The sequence below is a fragment of the Poeciliopsis prolifica genome, unplaced genomic scaffold (assembly GCF_027474105.1).
Source record: "Poeciliopsis prolifica strain line A6 unplaced genomic scaffold, Auburn_PproV2 SCAFFOLD007, whole genome shotgun sequence".
Classification (NCBI taxonomy): domain Eukaryota; kingdom Metazoa; phylum Chordata; class Actinopteri; order Cyprinodontiformes; family Poeciliidae; genus Poeciliopsis; species Poeciliopsis prolifica.
This window is the reverse complement of record NW_026562382.1, coordinates 15,265,312-15,292,549: the sequence shown is the minus strand read 5'-3', so window position 1 is coordinate 15,292,549 and position 27,238 is coordinate 15,265,312. Positions and strand designations below refer to the sequence as shown.

At 36.0% G+C, this 27,238-nt stretch overlaps 1 long non-coding RNA gene across 1 annotated transcript in view; it reads right to left on the bottom strand.

The window, feature by feature from the left end:
* The window catches only part of LOC129361397 (uncharacterized), a 71,209-nt gene that overhangs the window by 555 nt on the left and 43,416 nt on the right, over nt 1-27,238 (bottom strand). Inside the window, exons 3-4 of the long non-coding RNA XR_008606142.1 lie at nt 14,224-14,306; nt 13,847-13,932 (exon numbers count right to left, since the gene is read on the bottom strand). This is a non-coding gene — a long non-coding RNA (uncharacterized LOC129361397). The remainder of the gene's footprint in view (nt 1-13,846; nt 13,933-14,223; nt 14,307-27,238) is intronic.

The window sequence follows — 27,238 nt, the reverse complement described above, 5'->3', positions numbered from 1 at the left end:
GCTGGAGGACAGAGAGTTTTAGGCTAGAATGTGTTGACCACAGCTGTCTCATTGTGTCTACCATACATGGAGGGAGGCCACAAGCTCTATAAGAGTATATCAAACTATTAATGTCAGACGTTGGATGTAATTCAGCTATGAAAGAAATGGTACAAGTGCAAATCTCTTGATAACAGATGTCTAAAAAGCATTTTCTGACATGTATATGTATATGTAACTCAGGCTCATTGAGATTAGCTGGAAAATGTGAGTGAACATAAATTTTTAAGTCTGTGGGTACATTGATTGGGCCAATGCCCAACTCGAACCATCCCGATGTTCGTTTATGTTCAAGTTGAAACTGAAATTTAACTTCCAGCAAAATTTATACAATTTTCTTTGAGGATTAACTTCGGTTTTACTGAACGAGAATCCTGCAACCTTTCAAAGTAAAGAGCATCTTCTGTTTTTCATGACCCATTGTCTCTGAAATAGCTATGTTCTGTGCTGACATTTCTTATCTCATAACATTGTATTAAATGAAAGAAAAAGAAACATATTGCTAACATCTTAAATCAGCTGTCATTCTTGTAAACAGTGCAACTAGCAATATGACTGAGTGATGATTTCGAAGGTCGAGACAGGTCCCTTAGTGTGGCACCTCCTCAGCAATGATCTGGTTTCCATTGCTGTAACAGTAGTCAATGAGGTGTGACTGTAGAGTATTGCAGGCCTAACTGTGAGGTATGATTTCCCCCATTTGAGGAGAGCAACCCTCATCCAGCTGTACTCATCACAGGCAAAAAGCTGGGACAGAACCACATCAGCACAACTGACAAAGACTATGAGACTTTATAGCACAAATAGGTTCAATAAAATCCACTTTGTAATAAAGTGTCTGGCTACACAAAGCAGCAAAGTGGCTCCTAACAATAAAATAAAAAGTCCAAATCATTTACACAATAACTGAAAATGGAGCACACTCATTATTGAATTTCAGTGGATTTTTTTTACATTGACATATATTGACACATTTGGATTGAGACTTTGGGAAGAGTGCATGTAAAGGTGTATTTTTAATGAAGTTGTTAAAACCCAACCTTCACTGTTATAATAAATTTATGTCAGATCATGATTTCTTGATTAATCTCCAGTTGTCATTACAAAGAAATTTTGGATAATGTCAACTTTGTATTAAAAGCGTCATGATTTACCGAATGATACCTTATGACAACGGTCATAAATGTTCATGAAGACTTACTCATGTTTATGACAGGTGTTATTACATGTTTATGATGGTGTCATGACAGTCTTATTCTCAACCCGTCAAATACAGTGTTACCAAAAATTGTCACAAACTTCCTCAGTCTGCCTAAAATGAAATTATTTCTGTTTAACATTTTTCAGTGCTGAGAATTTCAGATATCTTGAAGAATGAAGTGATCATAGCACAGTGCTAAAAGATATTTTTTTCCCCAAAAATGACTTGTGGTGTCCATTACAGCACAAAGACATGAACACGCGTATACACACTTGTGCTACAACACTCACGATGCCCACCTCCCTGGCTACCTAATGGGCCATAGGCTCTAATCTGGATGGCCAAGGTGCTCAGGAGAATGAGCAGAGCAAATAGAGAGAGCAGCTCATCAGCCCGGAAAGCCAGTGTGTCGCTAACTCCAGCTGTTAAAGAGACATCCGCACATCGTTCTGAGACGAGAAAAGGAAATGGGATGACTTGGGGTGATGGGGTAATTTCTAGAGAGTGACAATAGTTTCTAGTGAACCTTTTTCTTTGCCCTACCTCCAAAATGTCATCTCAGAAGAAAAAAAATGGTAGATATAGTTGTTTTTCCATCTGCCTTTGGTCTTCTACATTCATTTGGTGTTACTGACCTGTTTCCAAAGTTTCTCGTACTCTATTGTAATCTCATTTTCTCCTGCGGAAATATTTACATGTATTTTATAAAGGCAATGGGACACCAGGCATTGGGAAGACGCAGGGTACACCTTGGAAAGGTTGCCAGTCAGTCACAGGCCAATAGAGAGACAGGATAAACAACCACGTGTGCACGCACTCATTCCCAAGGACAATTAAGAGACGTCAATCTACCAGTGATGTTTTGAACTGTGAAGCCAAAGTACTTGGAGAGAACCCATGCATGTATGGGGAGAACATGCAAACTTTGCTGCAATTCAGCTGTGCAGCACAAGCTACATAACTGGAAAATAAAATTCAAGTAGCTTTTTAAAAAAACCCAAAACAAAACATTATGACATCTTAAACATTTAATTTGACAATGTTTCAAATCTTGTGCCCAAATCATTTAGTCGTTATTTAAAGTGTAACTATCCTCCTTCTGAAAGGGGGACAGTTACACTTTAGTTACACTTTTTCAAATTTATTCCTGGTAAATTTGAAAAAATTCCAGCAAAGTGGGTGGAGCCAAGAGACAGTCTGGTTGTTGGGCTTCCTGAGCCAGAAGCGAGAGCTGCTATTAGCTTCTCCCGCTTCCTCAGCACTGAAGTCAGTCTGACAGTCAGAGCAGAGGAGACCCATTCAACTCCTTGTCTATATTGCAAAAAAATCATACATTTGTAAAGTTGAGTGATGCTATCAACCAGTGCTTGCCGGTTGATAGCGATCACTGGTTGTACTTCACAGCACTCTACTTCAACTCCTGACTCTCCATTGGGCAGGCAGGGGGGATTTGCACCATTAGCCTTATTACCATTTCCCAGTGCTAATACTGGGAGATGGTAATATATCGTAGACTTTATACATTTGATTTGGACAGAGTACAGAATGACTATGTGAAGTGGAAGGACAATGGTACAAATAAACAACAACAAAAACAAAACTAGAGTAGTCTGCCATGTGTTTGTACTGCACAGCACTCTTCGGACACGCGAGCATGACATAAACAAAATAAATCCTCAATAAAAATAACAGTGCTTACTGTAATCTAAATAAACATCATTTATATTTAGCCACTATCTCCCTTCATGTGGCGAGTCTTTCCATTAGTTTTCAGACAGGCTGAATAATTACAGTCACCAGTGATGCAAGGTGGTGCTTAGTGATTTGTCAGTTGCTGAAACTTGTCCCCCTCCAAATACTGCACGTCACTGTCCTTACCGTCTTTCCAAAAATTTCCATTTGTAATTGACAAATAGATGGATTAATGGTGTATAAAATAACCCATCCATTATGGGAACCTGGGAGAGTCAATCATGTCAGACGGGCCTTTTTAGAACGTGCTTCTCATGACCCCTCTGGGGTTGAGGATACGATTGGCTGTCGGGAAGAAGGTTTTAGAGTAAAAAGAAAAGACAAATTGCTCCGCTGTTCAAAAACAGAGTTGATCAAAGGACTTCTGAAAGTCAGGATGCAGGCCCAGTAGTGGACAAGTATTCCTTAAAATAAAATACATGAAAATTGGGAAATTAAGTTAGATATAAAAATTATCTCCACAGGGTATCTTAAGAATATTTAAAACCCTAAAATATTTTTTATTATCCTTCATCAAAAACAAAACAAATGTAATCCTTACTTTCATCACACCCTGTTTTCCTTTGTGTAGAACTCAACCCAAGTAGCTAGAATAATTTAGCCTCAGTAGTTTGAAATTAATATTTTTGACAAAGTTACATTTGTCTAGAGACCGGAGTCAGATATGGTAGAGACTGCACAACGTTCCTGCAACTCCATCAATTTCTAATGTTTGTCTAGTCCAACATGTTAATTAGCAATATGGAGTTGGGTTAAAAAATATATATATATAGTTAAAATATTTGGGATGTTTAATATATAAGAAAAGGTAATAAAAGAAAAAAATACTTTTAAAAATGTAAAAATAACCTCTTACTCACAGTTTACCTTACTATTCATGAATTTTGTACATTATTAATAAGCATAAATTATTAGTTTTTATAAGTTCAATAAAATAACCTGGATGAAGTACCTTTTTTCCAATAAAATGCTTGGAAATATCTTGGCTGAAAGCAAAGCCCAAACTAGCCAGAATTTTTCTTCCTTAGCAAAATTCCAATAACATGAGGGATTAGAGGGACCCATCCAACTCAATTAAATCAAAGGCGTGAGGAAAATAAACAATGACAAGGAAAAACCTGCAGTAACACATCGACAGGTGCAAGCTTGTGCATGTGTGATGCCAAGCATGTCCAGAAATCTCGTTTCAGGTGTGTCCTTGTGTTTGTGTGAAACCCAAGGCCTTGCTGCAGCCAGATAAACAAAATAGTAACAATACCTTTTTACAACTGTCAGTATCCACAATAATCATGGAAATACAGACATTTTATTATTTCCAATTTCCACAATTGTTGTGAAGAATTAGGTTTTCCCACAAGATTTTTTGCATTTTACAATTGAACTTTATGTAATAAACACTCCCATAATCATCATAATCAATGCTTGAAGTATAAGAAGGTAGTAAGTTTAAGAGGCTGCATTTGTTACAAAGCCTAATGCAACAAGATATGCTGAGTCCAGTCTTTTAAGCAGGGAGCATGCAGCAAACATGCAAACAATTCCAATATAGTCCAACATACAAAGAAAATATACATTTTTGCTGCAGGCAGCAAAAGGAAAATAGTTGATCAAATTATATCAAGAAACTGACTTTATAAATGTTTCCTCTTTAGGAATCAATTTTTCTGTATCTGTATACATGAAATGCATTTTGGCTACAATGGCCCAACTCATAAAACTTTAGGTCTCTGGGAAACACCATCATATATTGCAAATGAAACATTTTTTTCTTACAACAGCACACTTTGCGTCAGATAAATATTTCTCAAACATTTCAGAGACAATTCACTGGCTCCTATGAAGTCAGTGGACTCTTATCTGTCTGCAGTTCAGTATTTGCGGATTCACTTAAGAAATGTTTTTTTTCTGTGGAACATGCCTGCGGTTCATGTTCATATAAGATGTTCAAAAGAAAATGCTGCTTGGGAAGCTGAAAAACCTAAGTGCAATGCTGCTTGATACGCTATTGGCTGGCAATCGCAAAGAAGTGCTATTTATTTTCCTTGGCATTGATTAGCTATACCCCAAGTACGGAAAAAAGAAAACCTGTGGATATTATCAAAATAGGCAGGTGTGAGCGTCTTTGGAGGGGTTGTGAAGAATTCACAGATTTTAATAGTTGACAGCTGACTGTGGTCCCTAAATCCCAAAAATACATTCAATATATTTTTACTGGGAGTCCACTGCAAACTTTTTGTCAATAGAAATATGATCTGCAGAATCAAACATGATTTTTTTTCTAAAACAACCAATAGAATTGCTTAATGATAAGCTAATTTTAGGCTTATGGTAAGGGTACACCCAGTATTTAACTATGAAAAGATGCCACACCAACATGGAGTCAGGAAAAGCTGTTCTGTTAATGTTTTATTTCTGATCTTTTTCTGGATTTGAGCTCCTGTGCATTGAACTGGAATTGTTTTGCTTCTAAAATCAATCCCATGGGTCAGTTTGTCATGCAAATATGTGAAATTGGTGTCCCTTCAGATGAGAAAATACCGTGCAATAAGGTCACTGAGGTGTGATGGAAGCCAGGGTTTCAAATAAAACCCAGATTTGTTTTTCACACTTAGCAGTTTCATCCGACAAAAATTATCCAAATAAACTCATCTCTAACGGATTTTCTTTTTTCAATATGTCTTCATTAAGATTTTAGAAAATGCAACATACAGAAACCATACACAACAGTATAAAACATATATATATATATATATATATATATATATATATATTTTTTTTTGACCCATTACTGTTTGTAAGACAAAATGAAAACAAAGACAAACAACAATTGTCTAAATAACTGAGTACACTGACCAGATTACCATTAACACTTTGGGAGACTAACAGATAGTCTCTAATTGATGTTACAGAGACAGTGAACTCTGCCATTTTTAAACATCAGGCTGATGATTTTTTTTAACTCTTACCATTCTGCTTCCTGTGAAACGTGCCAAGATGAATATGGATCCTTTTCCAGCTTGATGCTCAAAGATTAAGCAAAAACTAGCTTGTCATGTCATAAACCCCAACAAAACAGCGAGCAATGGATTACTCAATAAAAACTCACAGACACTGATTAATTGTAAACAGTAAAACATAAATATGTTATTCTATGTTATGCTGGCTGCTATCATGTTTTTAAGAAGGTTTTTGTGGCACTACTGGCTTTAATTTTCAGAATCAGGCAGGAAATGGGAAGGGAAAGGGGGGGGAAGACCTGCAGCAAAGGTTTGGGAATCAAGAGTACTACGGTGAGGGATAACAGCCATGGTACATGGGGCATCGACTCTACTTCTACATCATGTGCCAATCCCCCTTAAACCTCCTCCAATAAAAGGAACATGTTGGGGGAATGCCTGTAACCTGTAGGTATCAACATTGTTTTTATGTTGCTATCAAGCATCTTTTTACTGTCTGAGGAACAGAGTAAATAATTAGCTTGAGATTTTTTTTTATATTGCAGTTGACAGTAATTGCAACCTTTCATAGAAGTAAAATCTTTATAGAAAAAAAGAGAGGAACCACTTGGAAAGCTTCTGACTTATTTAAAATATCTTGATGTTCTCCAAGTCAGGCTCTTCTCATCAGTGGTCTCGCAATTATTCCACTCACACAGCTGCACCCTTAAGTAGCCACATATGAATGCACCTGGAAGGAAAAATGGTTTCAATTAAACTAATTTCAAAACCAATTTTCCACTTTTTGTTTTGAAATAGTTTTAGTAGACAATACAACATAAAATACACTTACTATGATATCTGTTTCATCCCTCTTCTAACCTTGTAAAGTACTCTGGAGTTTTGAGATAGATTACAGATTGCCTGGTGCAGGGGACAGTTGCTGAGCCCAAGGCGTATTCCTATAATTAGCTCCATAATAGATAACCACACTCTGTATTCTTCATTTTTCCACGCCCCAAAGCTACAGTGATGAAGCTGTTAGCACTTGAATTAGACCAGCAATAACACAGCAGTTTAAACAAACTGCTTGGCTACACTCTGGATAAGTGTTTATGCATTGGAAGTAGGTAGGAGTTACTTCTGCTATAAATCCCCTGTGAATATGATTGAAACATTGGCTATATATTATACTAATTCTGGAATAATGTTTCATTGTATGCATCATAAATTAGAACATCATTGAAAAGTTGATGTGTTTAAGGAGTTCAAATAAAAAAAGCAAAGCTCATATTTTGATTCATAACAGTAAAGTGTTTATTTCTATCAATTTTGATGATTAGATCACATCTCAAATCAGCCTTGACTAAATAATCACTGGCTGTAGAAAATTAACACTGAACCTCATAAATTGGATTCTGTTGCTTCCACCAGTCTCCCAGCAAAATAAATTCAAATGAAGTGTAAAATTTGGTTTGTCTGAGAGGATGACTTTGGACAACTGAGCAGCAGTCTGATGCCCGGGAGAGATGTCGATTCAGAAGTGGCAAAGGTTGTGCAGCCCATGGCTTGGAGATATTTATTTGTGGTGGCCTTTAAACCTCTGACTCCAGATGAAGTCTGGTAATCATATCCCAAACTACTGAATAGGTTTTGCATCATAAATCTCTCAAGGCTGTTATTCACAATGCTATACATTTTTTTTCTACCTCCATATTTTCCTTCCATTCAAGTTTTCATTGGATTCAGCACTTTATCACTGATCTTCTTCAGAGATAATGTCTTCTAGGTTACATGTCTTCTAAAGGGAGTTTCTCATTGCCTACTGAACAACTGTAAGACAAGTATTGTTCCTGATCACTGTGAAGACCACTGTGAAGAAAACCATTTCTTTTTACTAAAAATCTTTAGTGAGTTTCTTGTAAAACAATTTTTCTAGAAAACTAAATGAAGAGTTTTAATTATAAGACACACCAATCAGAATTAACAGAAAAAAATGCTTGGAGAATATTAACTTTTATGAAATAAATCTGTACATTACTAGGGCTTCATTTTTGATATGTAACAACAGAAATACATTCCTTTTAGATTACATTATGGGCACCAGGTGGCTCGGTGGTGGACTAAATGCAATATATGCACAGACGACAGTCCTCAACACAGTGGTCCTAGATTCGATTCCTGCCCTGAACCACTTACTGCACTTTGTTCTCCACTCCTCTCTCTGCCCTTCTTCCTATGAAGTTACTGCTGAATAAAAACACTGGTGACAAAACAAAACAAAAAAAAAAAACTCTTGGTGCTGGACCTTTCGCTTTCAGATTTATGAAACAATTCCACTAATACATATTTATGAGAAATATGTACATAGTATTTTTTAATATATATATCAATATAACCATGTAGCAATTCTATGACAGAGTGCTTGTAAGGGGAATGAATGTCAGACTTATTTTCCATTTGCCACCTCTATTCCTCTGACTCACACTTAAGTCACACAATCAGGCATAGTTGTGTTGTGTCTCCAGTCATCACACAGAGCAGTGATCTCAAGCAATTCATTTGATTTGTTTCAGAGCAGCAGGGTGCCTAAAGCGCTGTCCACTTTGAGGGAACAGTAAGTATCGGCTATCAACAATTGAGAATATGCAAACTTGACCTTTTTCTCCTGACAAAATTGATTAATATGGGTCTGCATGGGCAGGCTTGATGTTCCCAGGAAGAATCAAAGATTTGTAATGGCCGGCGGATAGTTTTAAAGCTTAGCGAGAGCTCAAGACTGTATTGTCCAGATGGTAGCTTGTTCTGTTTTAAACTGTGCAAAAACATGTCAAAATTGGTTTCAGATTTTCTCAAATGAAACCATAAACATATAAAGAGAAATTAGGGAGCAGTAGTGCTGTATATATAGATATTTTATGAAAGACTTTTATGTAACAACAATCAATTTCTAATTAGTCACGCTATAATCTGATATCTGAGAAAGTGTCTTGTTATCATAAATGCAATTTATTCCATTCCATTTGCAACATTTGATCTTCCACCAAATGTATCAAGAGGGAAGTATTACGGATAACATAGAGTCAGGATTTCCAAGCAGAGCTCCATCTGTTTTTGCCAAGACATAAACTGAGCACGAGGGACAGAAGTGAACAGAGGAGATCATAAAAATCTTTTTTTTTTTAAATTTTACCCAAAATTTAATAAATGTCCAAAAATATTTTGAACCAATGAAATACAGCTAGACTCAGAATTGCCATTAGTACATTAACAATATTTTAAATAATAAGTGTGACTATGTGTGAACTTGGTCATATAGATGTAGGGCAGATTAATTTGACTACATAATACCAAATGTTGTAAAATTAATTATGTGAAAAATAAAGGTGGGAATATGGAATAATAATAAAGGTTCGGTTGCAGTGATCCGACAGAGTTTTGATGAAAATGTGTTTTACCGTCATGCGACTAAAACTTTGTTATTGACATCTGGAACATTCTTGTAAGGAGAGATATTTTGCTTTCTTTTTTATTCACCCAGATGGAGCTCAGGGTGCTGAATTGGATGGTATCTATTGTAGAGACCACTAAGTGAAACTGTATTTTTCCATGCTTGTAGAAGACGGCGAGAATTGTTTTCTTTTTACTCCATGTGTAAGTGCATGGACAAAGACCTTAATATTTACTTACTTAAGTTAGGTGTTTAGTCATAGTGACTATAATTCAGTCAGATGGAAAATGAGGAAGCTTGAGAGCCAGAGAGCACTTTCCCAGTGTGGGTGTTTTGGCACAGCAGGGCCTGGTGAACTTCACAAAACAGAGACATGATGACGAATGAACATTCTGTCCCTGGGAGTTGATAACGTTTTCTTTCACTTTTCACAAGACAGTCAAGCAAACATTTTCATAACATGTAGCTCACCTTTAGTCATGAGGTGCTAAATAATTGCATATATTAAAAAAACTCAGTTTTTAGAAAAGTGTCACAATCTATAATACTGACTGCTTATCATGGAGTGTGATTAGTGAGAGTTTAGTTAGTAATTCAATTTGTGCTCATCTTAAATTTATGTCCAGCTTACACAAATTCACAGGCATTTAAGTGATCCAGTCTGTGTGGAAATATGTTGTGATTGTCTAAGGCTAATTTTCAAGATAATATTTTGAAATAGAGTCAAGTAATGCTTGCTTTGTGTGCTTGATGAAGGCCATTATGGAAAATATGATGTCCAGAGAGTGTAGTTATGAAGTTAGCAGTACCGAATGGGGAATTTTCTCAAAGACAGATGTGGTAGAGCGTGTTAGAGATGTACCTTCACTGCCGTCCTTCTGTGCACACTGGTGGCCCCTAACCAATCATTGTTTCAAGCTGGGTCACACACAACCAAGTCTGTGTCTGGGAAGCAAAGATTTAGCCTGTTAAGGCCAGAAGCCAATATTTTCTCACCAAGTGTGTACGTGCGTGAATGTGTGTGTAAGAGAGACAAAATCAAAAGGCCAAATCGACAATGCTGGATACAGCTGACAATCATCTAGTGCAGTGGACCAAAGGCAAGTGTTGAGATGACCTTGGCTGTTCTGGTAAGAAGCAGCCAGTGTGTGAAAATATCACATCTCTCTTCATCAAGCATCAGAACAGCAAAGTGAAAACTTATCAGAGAAGAGCTCTGCCATCCCCCCTTAAATGTCTTACAAATTCTTCGAAAGATGTGATTTGTAAAATAATCACTGAAAATTATTGAAATATAATACAAACAAATCAAATTCAAGAAATGTCGGGGGAAATGATTAAGATTTCTTCAAATATAGAAAAAGAAACAATTCATGATCAAAACACATTGAATAGAGTTCAGGGTTTCCCCGAGAAAACTCGCTAATCTTGAATTTAGGTGCTATGGAAATTCATCAGCAGCCCCCCATGTTCTGGTACTTAAAAATTTAAAAGTCATGATGTTACTGGAAGACATAATTGACAAGTAGGAAAAAAATGCAATTAGAATAATTATTTTTTTTTTAATCTGCCAGTGGATCTCAAAGCAATGTATGCTAGTCACATTTAAAAGTCAAGTAAATTAAGAAAAATCTAAAGTGGACAGTAATAAGTGAAATATTTGTATGCTTTGCTAAATACAAAAATAAAGCATTTCTTCTTTCAAGTCTTCTTGGTTGTTCATTTTGTTTAGTAATGTTTTTGTTTTACAAGTGTGAAATTCAAGTCACCTGACTGATTATCTGCTTGTGAAAATGTATGGAAATAAACCACACCCAGAACTAACATAATGTATATTGAGTAAGTGCACATTATTTTATATTCTCAAAGATTTATGTGCTCACATTAGTGTTGCTTAAGTCAAATCTCTAAAAATGTGCTTGTGTGGACTGCACAACAAAACACAGAAGGATCATATAAATGCTGGTACATGGCCTGTTTTGCGTGAAACACAGTCTACGTTCAGTACATCACCTGTAGAGCCAGTCTTTGCTATCATGGTTACTGGTGCATAACAAAAACAGTTAAAAAAAAACAACGCTCAGCATGGCACAAGACAAGTGGCAGCCCACCAAGTTTATAATACGGGGAATGTTTATTGGACAAAGACCAAATTTTTATTTTTGTGCTCAAAATTATTAAGGTTTCATTATTTTACCAAAACTGTTTTTTTAAAAAGAAATAATTCATATAAAAAGAAGCTATTATTTCTACCTAATCTTTTTAGTTTTAGATTAAACACAAATATTATTTAATTTGCAAAATAAAATAAAAAAAATCTTGCATAAAAACATCTCTCACAAGACAAATATGGGGTTTCAATGCGTTTATTTATTGTCTGAAAACAGTTACCTTATAGTAGTATGGTTTTGGTTTGTGTGTGGCTTTTCTGTTTAGCCCTCTGATCACCACAGAGCAGTGACTCACGCGTCGTTTAAACATCGACTGTTTTTGTGTGGTAGCATGACGGATTCAGCCATTACATGCCTTTAATGATAATTCCCATGCTCATAACAGCAGAACTGTTAGGGTTATTGTTGGATTCTTTACTTTTTGCTGCTTTTTTTCTCCACTCCTCACCTTCTTCCATGTCTTCTGAGTTATTCTCAGTTTCAAGCTGAACACTTAGTTCTTCATATCCTTTCTTAACTTTTATTAATGTTCTCACGAAAGGAAAAGTCAATGGATATCCACAGATGATTGCAAAGCGAAAATTTGTGATGCAGTGCTTGTAGTAAACTGCAATAGATAAACAGGATTGTATTAGAAAAGCATGGTAAAAAGTTACAGTTTACATTCAGAGATACATTATGATCATAAGTTTATTTGTTATTATAATAATAAAGGCTAATTGCTTCATTTATCTGCCTCTATGTTTGTGTATTTTCAAGTACGTTTTTAGATAAATATTTTTTGCTTTTACATTTTTAATTAACTTATATTTACTTATTTTAAAACACTTATTCTAATTAATTGTATTTATAAAATGTACACATCACAGCATAGTAAAAATATGTATTCATGTTTATAAATGCATTTTAAAACATAGCACTTTATTTTATTTCTAAATCGCTGTATTTTTCTCGTTTTTGCGAATTTGTTTGATTTATAAGCATAATGTTATTATGCATTCATAAACATTATTCCAATCAAAACTTTCATGCATAATTTGCATAACTAATTTATAAAGGAGAGTTAGTGTACATAAAAAAATCTTAGCTATTTATGTTGTTTTTTAAAAGTAATTTTATAAAATATACATATTTTTTACGTACATAATCAGAAAACATTTATAAGAAACAGTTTCTGATCAAAGATAATGGGATCATTTCCAAAATCAACAAAACATTGGGACTTTGTAGTAATTATTATGTAGAGAAACTATGGTCTATTATCTCCATGACACAGGAATGATGGCCAGAACAGGTCCATATGTAATGTAGCCTATGGACCATATGTAATGTAGCCTGTGTGTTTAAACAGGGATCCTCTGCATCTGGCAAAGTGTGTTCTCCCTGTTCGTCAGACTCAGAGTTAATGACAGAGTCAGGGAAGAGGACAGCCTGCTCCTTCTCTTCTCTAGCTTCCGTGACTATCACAAAGATTCAGAGCTGACTCTAATTCAACAGGACTGTCATAGCTCATGAAAAAATCATGTCGTATAATCAAATCGGAGTAAAAACCCTGCGCTGCGCCTCATGGGAGTCTCCATGCGCCCTGAATATTTCATGTAATGGAGGCTCTCACCACCATGGAACGTCTCAACAGTTCAGAATTGCGTGCAAATATTGACTGTAGTGTGTACGGACGAGGGGCCGAGAGAGGCCGCCTGCGCAACCGAGCCTGAGTGAGTTTTATAAATAATGGTAATCACATGTGACACTGCTCGCAGCAGGGGGGCTCATGGTCACTGAAATCATCACACTGGATTGCAGTTACTGAGTGCAGCAGAGTTAAAATGAAGGAAGACACAGCTGAGGTAGGAAGTAGCAGGAGATGAGTGGGTGGGGGGTAAAAAAGTGCCCTGATGCATATGAATTGACAAATGTCTGTTTTGGCTGCTGAGAATAGAGCTCAATTGTAGGTCTGAGGAAACATCAAAACACAATTCAGGGCTGACATCCAGTGGGCAAAGGAGGGGGAGGGAGCTGACAATGTACCCAGGCGGCAAATGCTGCATTGTGACTAAGATATTGGCTTGGCAAGGCCTTTTCACAGAATGAAACAACCAAATAAACTCTCAGTAACAGTGAAGAAAAGTTGCTTAATACAATTTTTATGAAGACTTAAATCAAACTTCTTGCTATTTGAATTTGAATCAGATAGATCCGCAGTTATACACAAACACATTCTGATTCCTAACGGAGAAGTTTTAGAGACGGAATAGGTGATGAAAACAGAGGCACTTTTATAACAAATCTTACCTACTTAATGCAGATGTTTGCGCATTGACTGCTGAGGTTGTTGCACACTTTGCACATTCACATCTTTGCAGGGGAGATGAATGCTTCTTCCTTCAGTTCAAGAAAAAAACCCAAATACACATTACTTATCATTTCACCTAATGTTTGGAAGAGTTTTATGCAAACAAAATGTGTCCAGATTAGTTTGATTTGTCTGTATGTATTATCCAAATGAAGCGGTGTTTGAGTGACATTTTAAATGGTAGCCTATTTTCATTTGAATCCATTTTTGTAAATATTGAACTTTATGCTTTCTTAGATTTCCTTTCAGAACCAAATTTAATTAAGTTCAATCATCAACAAATGTTCACCTTAAAGTCTTGTGGGATTATTGAGATGTACCTGTTTTGTCCATATCTTCCAGTTTTATCCATCCGTCTTGTGTTGCCATTCCATCACAGTTTGTCTTGTTGTAATTTTATTTACTGTAATTCGATAAAGTAAAGGTGAATGCAATCAATAAATTCTTGTAGTAAATTTGTTGTAGTAAATTATGATAATTAAGTAAGTACCTGGGAAGTTCATCTAGAACATTATGTTTTCAGACAACTTCTTGACCTTCATCTTCAAAGCCCTAATACATTCTTAATGGTCAATAAAAGTAAACAAAAGATTCAAAGAAATAATGTTTCAGAATTCAGTGTTATACAGCCACAATTTATTATGTATAGTGGCTGGAAGTAACAGTAGGAAAAACATTCAAAACCACACAAAGAGGCAAACATACAGCACACCCACACCTCATTAAAAAAATAATCACTCAACTATAGATGTTACAAACATTGTTCAATGAAGTGCAGTTCAGACAGACAGGGTGAAAAGCAAACTGTATATATGTGCTGGTAATGGTTGGGAGTGGTGCCGTTTGCATGTATTATCTGCACCTCTCAGACGTGGTAATTGAGCCTCAGTGCTGTTACGAGTCTGGTGAGAGGCAAATAAATGCATCTCCTCACTGCTAATGCTGAAATCCGATCCTGTCTGCAGATATTTACTGTGGGCTGCGTGCTGTCTGTGCCCGTAAGCCTGTGCATTACCCCTGATTCATCAGGCTGTTTATCTCGCCAAGTGAGCAAGAAAAAAAAAGACCTGCAGTAAATTCCCATTATTAGATGAAGTGTGAGGAGGCCATGGGGGAGGAAGGAGACAGACAATGTGGCTTCGATACAGCAGGAGGAGCAGTAGCAGCCTTTGAGACGGTGGGTCTCGTCAGCTGAGGCAGATCATTAGCTGCATCACTTTGAGATGATGTTTTTACTGTTTGGTGAGAGTTGATTTACTCTGATCAATGAGGGATCTGTCTCTGGTGAGTAGAAACACAGTAAATTTTAACAACACTGATGTTATTAGCATCGTGCTTGCCGGTCTGTGAGGCCAACAAAGAGTTTACGACAAGCTGCTTCAGATTAGACTCTGGTACAGATTGCCCAGGTTTTAAAACTGTAATCCTGGGGTGTCAAGACACTACCACACAACCCCAGAGTGGATATTTCAACTTTTTATTGCTGCTAGAAAGTGTACACACATACACACACACTCTCTACGTTTTTATCTATGTTAGGGATGTAACGTGTAATTCTGATGAATTTTAATGAGGATGGTTAAAAGGAAGAATACTGCACCTTCTTTGCAATTGGGTGCCACAAAAGAAGGCTTAAAAATACTCCCAGGTCTTATTATTGCTTTACTGGCATTCATGGGGTGGCTGGACTACATTTAGATTACATTTACAGTACTTTTTCAAGGTTATGTTTCTTTCTCCAATCATTTTCAGTTTACAAGTAACATTCAGTGAAGAATACACCTGTGACAGAAACACTGATTCATTAAATTCAAGCACTCATACCCATTCTTAAACAAATTATGGCATTCTTAAACCAAACCTAAAAAAACGAGTGGGGGGATTGGAACACATAAATTTGTACCCATTATATATTTTTATCAAATACATATATTTTCTTCAAATTGGTAAAGTGGTAAATGTGGTCCATGTTTGTAAAATCCACTGCTGGCTCTGTTGAGGGCCTAATTATAATGATTCTCAAGAGTTTTAACATCTACATACTCTTTGCTGAATAAAATCCCATTTTCTTTCTGGCATCTGCTGTTGACATATCAGTTCCTTTTTTGGCAGAAAAAATATAAAAAAGTATGTAATGTAATTCTTGAGGAAAAGATCGGCCTGTCAGAAAAGCTGGTGTAATTTGAATCTCAAGTTAGACAACTAAGAAAACCACTTGGCCTTTAAAATCAGTCCCACGAGAAAGTTCGCTCTCTCGTTCTCTCTCTCTCTCTCTCCTCAAAGTACAGTGTGTTGCTTCGGTGCCGTCACTCGCTTTCTCCTGATGTCACGTTTGACCTCTTTTTCTATCCTCTCCTAAAAGGAGGAAAGCACGCAATGCTGTGCTGCAGGGAATACATGGCCTATTATGTTATTTACAAAGCTTGCATTACTGCTTATGCATTTGAGTAATATTCCTGCCTTATTATAGTGGTGCATGTTTTTACATGTGCTAAGAGCTGATCATATAGGATCTCTGGATATACAACAAAAAATATATTAAAATATAAGTAAAAACTAACCTGCTCCTTAGAATAAAATTTTTAAAGAAAGCACTTCATATATATATATATATTTTTTTTTTACAAATTTATGATGAATGACAGTAAGTTTGTTTTTATGGGTGCTACCAATCAAAATTTGCATATATTACAGGGTTTGTTTACTGTTTCACAGTTGAAAGGTGTATATGAAATGAGCCCTGGGAGATATGCTGTTTAGACAACAGAAGTGCACAAACAGCTTTGCTGACACCATTCTGTGTGTAATTACTTTTAGAGGTTGCACAAATAACAGATGGAAAGGTGACCTTTTCACAATATTTATTTATGCTTGGAAATTTAATCTGTCCCTGTCTGTCTGGCCTTTGTTGGTTAAGAATGAGGGAAATTCCTCATATCAAAAGCAGGTGGGGTTTGACAAAATGTGCTGTGAGGGGTGTGATGTTTTTGAAGGTGTTCTTAACACATTTAATATTTAATTTAGGTCAGCCTTACTTTACTTTAGTGGATTAAACAAGACACTTTTTTTAAATATATAATATTACTTCTTTGTAAATATCAGGCATGTTGGTTTTCATTTCCTTTTTGTTGAGCTCATTCCTTCAGAAACCTTCTAGGGGACACAGAATATTTTTTCTTCTTGCATTCCTTCACAATAATTTTGCCTTCCATTACAAGGATTTTGTGCTCCCTCGCAAAAAAAATCTTTGCATTCTCATAGAAAAATAATATATTTACTTGTCAGTTCATGTGGCACCTCAAATACCGAATGTCTTCCTGCTACAATTTAAGGTTTTTGTTAAGCTTTACATTTATGTTCACACATCATATCTGAAATATCTGAAGTTTTATAATATCTTTTTCTCTAGGACATAAACACGCCACAAACTTATGTGGAAGATTTAGATATATTTACTGAGGATCAGTAAATACTTTTTAAAATTAACATATTTTATCACCATAACTGCAACATGGATCAGGGTGACATTGCTAAATTATTGTGAGGAAAAAACTATTGCAAGGGAATACAACAAGAAAAAAAAATAAGAGTGTGGGGGTGGAGGGCAGGGTTAGGATGACATGTTCCTTTCCTTTCCATTGACCTTGGGAAACCAGTTTGAAGCTCCACTGTATGTAAAAAAAAATTTCTGACTGGGGAGTGCTCTGCTAGACCCCAATCACACTGGAAAGGAGTCAGCACAGCATGCTGCTCTGGTGCAAGTCGTCGCTCATGACATTAAAACTCTCTAATTTGTCACCGAAACTCTCTCAAATTTCCCAGCATTGTTTCTCTCCCTCTGTGGGAAAGGGCTAATTTCAAACATACTCATCAGCTTATCTCTCCTCCTCCTCCCACTCCCGTCTCCTCCCATCTCCTCCAGAGCTAACTCAAAGCTAATTTGCAATTCTCAGCAGCAGAGGAATTGATGTCTCATCTTGGTGCTAGGTAACAGAATTATGCGAGTAATGAGAGAGAGATGAAAGAAAAATTTGAGGCAGGGGGAAGGGCAAAAAAAATAGACTGTTTGATATGACAAATTATCACGTCTTGGTTTTGTTTTCACTTTTAAAGCCAGAAACGTTCATGTTGTAAGCTTTGGAAGAGGGTTTAGCTTTCTGACATGAAAGACAGGACATGACTGTTCAAGCCATGTTTAATTCCAAAAGTAAATAATTGTATTTATTAACTTCCTTGACTTTGACAACAGTAGCTTAAAAAATGTCTGAGCTTCTGAAAAATAGCTCAGACGTTGTATTTTCATGGGCATGGCCTTTGGAACTTTCAGAAAAGGCGCACTTGTGTTTTATTACGAATGCAATTTTTTTTTAAATTAAGATTTTATGAGATGGGAATTGAGCATGTAATTGTAATGTGAACATTAGAAAACAAACAGCACCAGGAAGAGCAAGACCTTCACATCAAGGTTATTAAAAAATAATGCGCTTGACCTTTTTTGGGTATTTGGCTAAACATTTTGTGACAGGGACAAACAACTTGGAATATTGCCCTGTCTCCACTGTAGTAGTGGTTGTTGCATGCTGTTACTATTATTTTTCTTGAGGAGTGGATGGATGAAGCTAAATACATGGCAGGCCTGTAAGTAAAACAAGATCTGAGGCCGTGGTGGTGATTTACCTTCCATCAGAATAAACCTAAACATACGGCAAGATCTTCAATAGTATGATTATAATAAAGAGTAAAACTCCTCAAAGACCAAGTTAAAGTCCAAACAAGACATTATAGACTTTACACAAAGATTTCATTGCAGAGGCAACTAAAATTAATCAATAAAAAAATTATTTCTGAATATCATGGACTCTGAACTAAATGTGTCTTTCTGACTGGGAGCTGACAGCATGTGGAAGAGTTATAGACCAGACGCTTTGGAGCGCCTCTGGTTCAGAAGCTCATCCCAAACTTTCGGTAGAAATGACGCGTTTCATTCCAGTCTCCACTAAAGATCAGAGAAAACTAAAGGGAATGCAATGTTGAGCTCTGTTTGTAGTCTAAACAGAGGAACCGGCTGTTTATCTGGAGAAAATAAGTCATTCTGACTGAGCTTGAAGTTTTGCGAGCAAAAATATGCAAAACTTTTAGTCTCTAGGTGTGAAAAGATGGTCGAGACCTATCCCTAAAGACTAGTATCTGTAATTGCAGGGAAAGGTTATTCCACTAATTATTGACTCGAGAAATGGATACAAATGCATATCACCCATTTGAGACTTCATGTATATTAGGGCATAACATACTGTTCAAAATGCAATACAAAAAATGAAAGTTATACTACAGAAAATTATACCCCAAATTGTCAGAACTGTAGGATTGCTCTTGTGGTCATTAGAACACGTAAACATGAATTGCATTTCTTATGCAAAAACATCAAACATTCAAAGTATTATATGAGTGACCAAACTTGTCTTTGCTAATGCTTTACAAAGGTACATTCAGTTTTAGTTGATTTAGTTAGAAGTATCATTTGTTGACCAGTAACTTTAATAACTAAGAGCTTGGTATTGAATTACAAGATGCATAATCATTCAGGCTGCAAATCTTAGTGTGAAGATCAGAGTGTGTGAAAAAAACCCTCTGTGAATACAGTACAGTGCACTGGAAGTCCCCTTCAAACAGAGCTCAGTCAGCAAGAATCCTCTGCAACCACTTAACAGAAATAAGAGACATTGCAGGGCAAACGTTTACTCCAACCTCAGTTCAACTCTTGCTAACAAACACAAATTTTTACAGAGAACAGATAGGCTGTGACAACTGTATGATACAAAATATAACTCCAAATATTTAATTTTTTTGTTGATGCAGATGCAAACAAATGTCTGTGTAAAAGGAGGAATCTGGAAAAGCTGACCTGTATGAAGTACTTTCAACACCAAAAAAATCATCACTTGCTGTTTTCTATTTCTAGTAAAAGGTTTAATAATATAATCCTGTCATTACATTGCTGTTTTATCAAAAGAAGCAATATGGATGAGGACAAAAGCTACTATTAAAGAAGTGAGTGATTACAGCTGATGAGTATTTTTTAAATTAGCAACATATTACCATGTCTGTAATATTAATTAACTAAAGGCCTATCTAATTGTTGTGAAGTTTTGAGAAGAATTGGTGCAACACTTCAGATGTGTCACCAGTCTGATAAATGGTCTTCCAATCCTGACCAGTTCTCTCTTCCTTCTTTTCATAGCTGGCTTTCTGCTTTGAGCATGTATGGCTGAGTCGCTCCAATTACAACTTAACTTTGTGTAGCGTAGCACAGTTTTGGCTGTTTGAGCAGAGTTTTATGTGAACAGTACTGTGAGCAACAGAAGATATGAATGCGGAGCCAATTTGCATAATCATGGTTTGAGAATAAATGAGGCAAAGATGTTGAGCTACATCTAGGCCATTTTGAAGAATGAGGAAACAATTTTCTTGGAAAAACAATCTAAATATGTAATTTCCATTCAGATTTTTAGAGGTTGAATTACTGGCTAATTTCAAAGGGGCTCTAAAATGTAACTCGTTAGTTTTTATATGTATTCTTCAGGACTAAGGCTATTTAACAATCACAACTGTAATAATAATTCAATCAAATTTTTATGCAACTTATAATTATAATTTTTTTCTTTTTATTGATTCTTTTTCATTACACTTTTCCGATTAATTACACATTAATATCTAGATTGGCATCTTTATTTAGATCTGTAGATTTTATGCAAACATACAACTGAACATTCTGGCTCTTAATATTGCATCTTTTTTTATTAAGTCACTTACGAAATTTTAGAATAAAAAACGTTCAGAAAAAACAATTTATTTCACACAAACTGAGAGAAACTCTCAAATAATCAAAGAGGTGAACCAAGATAATAGCAACTACAAAACTCATCATGCCAAGTTTCTTTTTCTTTTTTGCTTGAACCAGAGACGATATCATCCCAGACAAATTCCAGAGGAAAATATGTTTTTGCAAATTTTATGTTGGTGTTAAAATTGTAACAAAGTTGTAATATTGTACACAGCAGTACAGACTCTACCTTAGGGTAAACAAATGTGTAAACAAAGATAAGATGTTTGAATAATGAATTGTAAAAAGGATAATGCAATTTTTATTAATCGAGTTACATGAAGATAAAATTTGGTTTTATCCAAAACTGTTTTAAAATGTTGAAGAGTTATTGAAAGAACTTGGATTATTTCCCCTTTCCTATTTTTTTTCTGTACTTAAAAACAAAAATGTAAGTCTGCAGGAATAGGGAGTGAGAGTTAGTGACATTCATCTCCAGCAGCCATCAGGGGAGAGCCTGGTAACACACGGACTGGTTGCCAGTTCATCGCAGGGGAAGAGATACAAACAGCCAGAAATACACTGATACTTGGACAAATTACAGAGACCAATGAAACAACAATTAAATCAATATTCCCCTTGTCTGTTATTAGTCAGTACGAATATCCACTGTTTTGATGTAATAAATAAATTTGCAGAAGATGAAATGAGTTGAAAACAATGGTTAGTCTTGATCAGTAATTCATGTGATAAAGAACTCTAAATGGCCTTGTAGTGCTAAAGGGTTTATTGCAGCTACAGACATCACCATTATTAACTTTTCCTGCCAACTCTTTCTAAACAGTATTTCTTGCATAACAGCTTCATCTCTTGAGAGATAATGAACACATAGATCTTTTTGTTTTTGTCCAAATATGCTGATTATTTTATTTCTTTAGCTAGCTAGTGTTATACTCATCACTCATGATAGTTTTATTTGTTTTAAGGCTATATTTTGAAGTTAAAGAAACTGCTGATCAAGTTCTTTAAAATAAACCTAAAATTTCATAGAGGTCAAAGATAAATGCTCAGTCACCAATATGATCTAAACCCACCTTTTGTTTGCAGGAGATGCAAACAGTGATTTACAAACACTTTCATGCATATGTAGGAGGATTCAAGTGTACTCCCTGGAATGCGTGTTGCTCAGCTGAATGCCCCCAACTGAGTGGGCATCTGTCTGCATAAGGGACCGCAGGTAATAACAGTAAAAGTCCCCACCTGCTGTGCGAAATAAAGTCAGTGCTCCACTCACACACGCAAGCCTCATATGGCTGAGTTGTGCTAATATTGCAGGTTACTGCTGGCAGCCACCCGGGTGGTCTCACAAGGCTCTAATTAGGTGAAGGGTGGGCTATTCAAACCCTTAACACACCCAGTGACCAGACAGTCTTTTCTTGACCTGTCATTGGACCAGTTTACCTAAAAGTTGAACTTAAGCAAGAGGGTGAGCTGTTGTTACGTGACTGAAATAAGAATAGCAAAATAAGGAGGTGGTGCCTTGCAGGGATTTAAAAACCCTCAGTCTTTCCACGTTTTCCCATAGAGTATGTATGAACAGTGGCAGGGAAATAGTCCATACTTTTTATGATTTTTACTTAGAAAAAGATCCGAAAATGATCTATTATCTTTTAATCTGGCAATCATTTGCCTCCAGAAGTCAACAAATTAGTAAACATAGTCAACTGTTGTGCAAATTAGTCATGGTAAAAATAAAGTTGTTCCATGAAGTTTGTTGGGGAATAAACATCATGAGGACTAGTGAGCAAAGGTGTGAAGATTAAAAACAAACATTTTAAAACATTTTAAAGAAGGTGCTATGCAAAGATCAGATGACACCATGTATTCAGCTATTTGTAAAATCACACGTATATTGAAAAACTAACGCTGCATATTACCTCCAACAGACATTGTTGAAACATGTTGGTGACAGCAATATGCTTTTCTTGAGCTGAGACAGGGAAGCTGGTCAGAGTTAAAGAGAAGATAGTTGGCAAAACAGGAAGAAAAAATCCATTAAAGCCTGAAAAAGATTTGTGAATACGGCAGATGTTCACATTCAAAACAACCTCAAACAGAGCCAGAGCTACACTAGAAAGGTTTAGTTCAAAGCATATTCCTGTCTTTGAATAGACCACTTGAAGCTAAAAACTAAATCCAATCAAGAAGATGTGGCTAAATTGCTTTTCACACTCTTTCCATCCAAGCTGACTGAAGAAGTCTTGTCCTCTGGTCAAAGTGAGAACATCATCATGAATCTCATGTGGTTTATGAGGTCACAAGTCAATCTTTCATTAAATCGTTATCTGAAATCATTTCAGTATTTCTGAAAATTATCAACTGTCTGTACACCAATACTACTCAAATCCAGTAGAAGAGATAACATTTTGTGAAAGCTCCACAAAGAATTGGATAGGAATGAGAACTGAGATCAGTCCAGCATGTGGAGAGATACATCACTCCTTTGACATAATGCCAGAGAGGACACCCACCGACTTCAGTGTTACCTAGACAGTAATTGCGTCATCAATTGTCCACAGCATTACAAAGTGACCTGCTGATATGGCCGGCATTAACCTTGCTGTGCTTGACCATAATGAACCGAAGACTTGCAATTCAAATGTGTCATCAAGACATACGAGAAGTTGAAATGTGTTCATCTCTGTCAAAATCAATCCATGAATTCAGATTTCACACGAACACAGTTGTGACTTAAAAGGATGTCAGTCACAGTTCTGTATACTGCTTCTTTCTATACATGTATATATAAATAAATTCATGTATACCACCATATTTAAATTATAATACTCATTGCAATTAAACTTGTTTATGATATTAAATGTACCTTTAACACATGACCTCTTAAGAGGGACCAAACTCAAAAGAGGACAAAAAGATGTTCAAAATAGAAAAATTTCCATTTAATTCTTCAAAAAATGGTAAACAAAAATTAAAGATTCCATACAAAAGTAAAAGTAACAAATTTGAAACTATTTTAACTGTGGTCAACTGAACTCTAACCAAACACAAAACAAAACTGACCTACAAACAAAGAACAAAAGCTGCTTAAATGGGTGTGGAGTTTCCTAAATCTACCACATGAGGGAGGCACAACATAACAAAACAACAAACAAATACAAAATCAACCAAAGTACAAACTTTAACTTAGCACAAATAATAAGTGAATATTTAAGTGAAAAGATTAGCTAATTCAAATCAACTTGAAACAAGTCTCCCCCCCAGTCTCTTAGAAAAATGGTTCGTTCCTGTCCCTCCTCCAGCTGGTTTATCAGCAGCACCTCAAACAAAAAACAAGTGGAAATAAACCATTCAGACAGACGTTAACTAAAGTGTGCACCCATTAGAAAATATATGTCTAAAAGAAATAACTAACATAACAGATTATCAACTGTAACTGTGTGTTGGTGGTAGGAGCATCCACCACACCTCCAATCAACTATTAAACATACTTGTCATTAAGCTCACATTTCTGTATTGATGTATTTTTATTGGTCTTATGTAATTTTCTAATCCTGTCATTTTTTTAATTAGCGGTGAGTGAAACATCATTATAATTAATAAAAAAGACCTGAGAGCACCAGTATATGTGTAATTAATCTAATAATTGAGTTCCTGAAATAACTGAGCAGTTCAATAATATATTAATTATCAAATATAACTGTGTATTCCTGGGATAAACAGGTAACCTTTCCAGGGTGTGTCCAATAACTCAAAATTTGACCATAGGTGTGCACCCTCGAAGTGGCACTGATATGGATATACACATAAAAACAAATTGCTATTTATCATGTAATTCAAAGTGATCCAATGAAGAGTGTGTAAAAGCAGGTATGTTTCCTAAAATGCAGTCAGGGAGCTAAAGCTTGCCCTTTCGTTCCTCACAAAATGTCTGTCTCTGGATCTTTGACTGTTAAATCAATACTGTCTCTAGCCTACCATAAGTCAATATGTGTCATACTTTTCTCTTAAAGCATTCATATGTCCTGTGTCGCTGTGACTTATTGGTAAGGGCAGGCTATCAACTGCAAAATTACACCTCCAGGATGGCAAAAAAGAAGGACAAAATTCCCTATGTATGAATGAATGAATATATGCATTCATAACTAATGAGATTGACCTATAGATTGGTTAAACCTTAACCGTACTTTTAAAAACAGAAATGGTTTTAATGCAGAAGGTGGGAATAACTCATGGTGGCATTAACACAAGAATCATTACTCATCATGAATTCCCAAAGTTTGGCTTAGAGATGGGGATTTGTCTCTTTCTCACACTATCTTCTCTGTTTCTATTTTTTTTTAATTTATTTAGAAACAATTTAGTTTTTCATATAGAGTTTAAAGCTCACATAAAGGTCTTTGACAAAGCACTTAAGGCAGCTTGGAAACAATCCCTTAATCCTCTGCAGTATGTAAGGTAAGGGACATTATGAAAGAACTACAGTTATTGTATTTATTAATTATATAATTATATTGCTTCCACAAAGTCCAAAAGCACCCAAACATCTGAGTCAGCTCTACAACTTAGTTTTTGTTTTTCACTTCTGAAGAGAGTTTTATTTTCTTCTTTTTTAGTTTTCAAAATTTTGTTGTTTTGTTTGTAATACCTCGGATCATTAAGTGTAATCTAGCGATCACAAAGGTTAGGTTGAGCTATGTGTTGGTGGGGAGGATGAGGTTTAGGGTTAGGAAACATTGAGGCTGAAATGTGATGTTTTACAATATAATATTTGCCTTTTGAGCTAAAACAATAAAACAACATAACTTCCATGGAAATAATACTTCCCAGTAGGTAATACTTCTAAAAATTAGAAATACATTTTTGTGTGTTTTTTAAGTGTACCAACAAGAACGTTCACCCAATTTTTCTTGTCTTTATTATAGCAGGCATTAATCTATTCAACTTCAATCTTGGTAGGAGGTTGGAGAATAATTGCTCAAATTTTGCAGGCATGTTCTTACTTTGGGGTTACAATTAACCAATCGTCTGTGATATCATCTGTTCCACTTTTATGCCTTGTTACGTTACACAGGATGTCACACAGATTTGACAGCTATCTCACTGACTCAGCTCTGATATTTGCTGCACTTGTTAAATATTTACATAGTTCACTATAAATAGTATAGTAATACAGATGACACAGAGGCAGGTGAACACATTTCAAATCATGTGACCTAATAAAGAGATTGATTTTGCAGATGTAGAGGATGAGGCAGTGAGACGAACTGAAGAAGAGAGGGAGGGAGAGGGAGAGAGAGAGGAAGACAGGTCTGTTGTGTCTGTAAGGCTCCGAGCCCTGCTTTCAACCCCAAATCAATGTTGCTCCACTTAGAGGTAAATTGAAACAGTCTTTCCATCGAGTCCCAACCATTTTAATTTTCACCTGAAGGGGTCAGGGAGAGGACACTTTAGTGATGATGAAAGACATTTTCCCATTTTCACAGCTTGGTCACGCTTTGACACATCATTATCCCATTGACTTAATACATACTTTCCCCTCTGTCTCCCTCTGCCTCCTTCGTCCATCAGCAAATGCATGCTTCTCTTGCTCCTTCAACAGCAGCCACACTTTTTCTTCTGTTTGCCTTCATACACACAACAGTGTGCATCTCTCCTTGCTTTTTCACAATTTATGTCAACTACACATCCCGTAGTGGTCCTCGCTTTGGTTTTTCACTTGTTAATCCTTTTCGCATTCTCATCCACTTCCTTTCCTCTCCTCATTCTTAGGCCTTTAATGGACTCTTCCCTCTAAGTGCTTGCTCTTTAAAACATTGTCCTGCTCTATGGTTATTGTTTGGCCATATATTTATTTTACTTTTTACTTCTTTCAGTATTACACAAAAGAATAAGCCACTTTCAAATAAACACAATCTAAATGAATGAGGAACTCATTTTGCCTTTTCATTATCTTACAAATTTGTATTTTAAAAGTCTTTTCTCCAAGTGTCAAAATGTGATAACAGGGTAGTGAATGGAAAACTAAAGCACACCCCATGTTAATTAGGATATAATTAAAATCAACTGGGGCCTCATGCATAAAGAGTGCGTGCACACAAAACATGCGCGGCGCCATATTTTACACACAATTTGGTATGTATAAAATGTAACTTTGCGTCAAAGTTTGCATAAATCTACGCACAATTTTTGGCTGGCGTGAAAATGTGTGGCAGCCACACATACTTTTTCTGTGAACAATATCAAACTACGAAGTGTCAAAACTCAGGAAGGCTAAGTTCAATATTATTAAGATACTCAGTACTATAGAAAGGGGACAGGAAATGCTTAGAGCTAGAGTTCTGTTGCAGACAATGAAAACAAAGGACATTTTCAAACTAAATAACGCTTCAAGATAAGTGGTTGAACTGCAGCAGGAAAAGCCTTCAGGATATCCAACCGAGTCCAGCTAATGTCAGGACTGTCACCTCCGGAAAAAAAACCAAAACAAACATTTT